At 51.5% G+C, this 2686-nt stretch overlaps 1 pseudogene; it reads left to right on the top strand.

The window, feature by feature from the left end:
- Positions 1 to 215: 215 nt before the first annotated feature.
- LOC123140957 (uncharacterized) lies at positions 216 to 712 on the top strand (annotated as a pseudogene).
- Positions 713 to 2686: the final 1974 nt, after the last annotated feature.

The following is a 2686-nucleotide window of genomic DNA, read 5'->3' on the forward strand; positions in this document are numbered from 1 at the left end:
GCCGCGAACAAAAATCGATCGGCGCCAAACTTTTGGCGTGCATGCAGTGCCGTCCAAAATGAATTAGCGACGCCCTACACTCTCCAACCTTGGTGCCAAAGCCCTCATCAACCTATAAATACCACCACAACCCTGAGTCATAAACCTCAGCCCAAACCATTGCGTACTGCCAGCCTCTCTCCTTCCTCGACACCCTAATCCTCCAAGCCATGGCAATGGCGTCCACCAAGCCCCTGGCCCTCCTGCTGCTCGTGGTTCTGTCCGCGACGATGGCCATGCCCGCCGCCGGACAAGGCTCCTGCAACGGCCACAAGGTGACGGTGTAGAACCTGTGCGGCCACGACCTGACCCTGGGCATCGAGGCACGCTCCAACAGCAAGGCGCTCTTCCCCAACGGGTATCTGCTCCCCAGCGGGAAGCACGAGTCGTTCGACGTCTGCGCGTGGACGGGGAGCGTGTCGGCGCAGGGCGCTGCCGTGGCCGAGTTCCACATGGACCACGAGGGCGGGGCGTACTACGAGGTGAGCACCAACCAGGCGAGCATGCCCGTCCGTGTCTCCGTCACCCCGCACGGCAGCCCGCTGCAGGGCCACTGCCCCACCGCCGGGTCCGACACCGGCAACCACTGCTTCGAGCACTCCGTCCCCGGCGGCAACTGCCACGGCGTCACCGAGATCAAGATCGTCTACTACAACCCATAGGTGCATGTCTGATCGGCCGCGTTCGAACCTAGCTGCTTGCTGCACTTACTAGCTACTACTCGTCAGTGGCGTTGCAGCTGCAGCTATTGCCGACTAATCTTATTGTGTGTTCGGACGAGGATGTACCGTTGTCAGTCGTGTACTATCGGATTTGCAGTTTAAATACTACCGTATTTTGTGGTACTACAGTGTATTACTGTACGTAACAACATCTCTTTTATATTATAAGGAAAAAAAATACGTAATGGCGAGTCTAGACATGCGTGTGAGATTCCTTCGTCGATCGGTGTCGCAAATATTGGTTGCGCAGTAGCCTCTCAGAAGCAGTTTTGCTTTGCTTGCACTTATATGTCAGTGAGCTGCAGCAACAATCAACGAGAAGAGACTTGATGGAACTATTCATGTGATGTGCCTACAGGTGTTTCATCACAAATCACTTTCATTCTTATCTTAAAATAGATCAGTGACTGCTAAAGTTTGAGAGAAAAGTTCTTTTGTTGTTTCCTGATGATCAAGATACGGCAAACATGCAACATACTATGTGGTGCCGCTTGTAAGCTAAGCTGGGACATTTATTGAAATTTCTGATCCCACCCACCCCCACGTCGAGTATTGCCCAAGCAATCTAGGGCCTCTCGACGTCTAGGACCTGATTTGTATAAAACAACGAGCCGAGGAGATAGTTCGACAATTTTGGTTACGATTCTAGTTTGTCAAGAACAGGATAACCGACTGCCTTGATGCAGAAGCGCTGGTCACTTTTTGTCACAACTGTCATGATGAGGGTGTATTAAACGCCCTCGCGCGGCGTCGAGTTCAGACTTTGTCGAGCTCTCAGAGTTGGTGTCAAAATTTTGCACCATGCATTGAAGATGGCTGGTTGGCTCAGAAATCAATCCGCTCAGACAAATCGAAAGAATGCGACCTCGCACAAGGGGAGCCACCTAGGCGCCCCGTGCTAGTAGAGGCATCATGGAAAAGAAGGAAGATAGGTTCTCTGACCGCCCTGGATGGACTGATGGATCAACCATGCCCTATACACTTCGTCTTGTTAAACACCAATCCAATCCACAACCTCCGAGCCTGCTGTGTCATGAAACAGGTGGCCAAGAGTGGCGAGGCTCTCCTCGCAAATAGGCCCACCACTAATTATGCCACAAGATCCTCAGACGAAGCCGAGGTCTTAATGATCTATCAAACGTACACATCAAAGGATCAAAGAAAAAGGGCCTGCATGAGCTCAGCCACGTCTAGATACGCACGATCCCGGACGCGTGGTTAGAAACGTCGATCACATTTGAGCAGCACGATCAGCCGGCGATCGACCGGAGCCGGTGCCCAGCCGCGCGCCTTGATCCTCATAAGGTGCTAATGGACGGCGGTAGCAATTTGAACCTCATCTATGGGGACACGCTGGAAAAAAATGCAACTTGATACAACTCGCATCCAACATAGCTTCATCACATTCAAGGGAATCATCCCCGGTAGAGAAGCGCGATGCAAGGAAAAAAATCACTCTTGATGTGGTCTCCGGCACTCCCGAGAACTATCGGTCGAGAAGTTGACCTTCCGCATCGTATCCTTCCAGAGCGGTTACCACACTCTTCTTGGGTGAGAAGCATCCATAAAATTCCACGACATACCCCATTACGGGTATATGAATCTCAAAATGCCAAGGCCCAACGGAGTAATAACCGGTCAGCTCCCGTGCAACTTCTAGGTGCTTGCGATGCCCAACTTTTGTTTCATGGTACTCACGGCATGGCTGGCATCCTCTTTTAGAGATAGGTGCAAGGTTGATCTGTATATGAAACGTACCTCGACATCTACGCGGTATTACGACATTGCTGTTTTGTTTAGCGAATCGGCGTACTTTCAACGTGTGCTTAGGTGAGATTAGAGAGAAGCTTAACGAGAACCTCAACATGTTCTTGCTTCTCGCCCGTCTCTCGCACAAGTCCTCAGTTTTTGGGACGAACAACCGT

This window comes from Triticum aestivum, chromosome 6D (genome assembly GCF_018294505.1).
Source record: "Triticum aestivum cultivar Chinese Spring chromosome 6D, IWGSC CS RefSeq v2.1, whole genome shotgun sequence".
NCBI lineage: Eukaryota > Viridiplantae > Streptophyta > Magnoliopsida > Poales > Poaceae > Triticum > Triticum aestivum.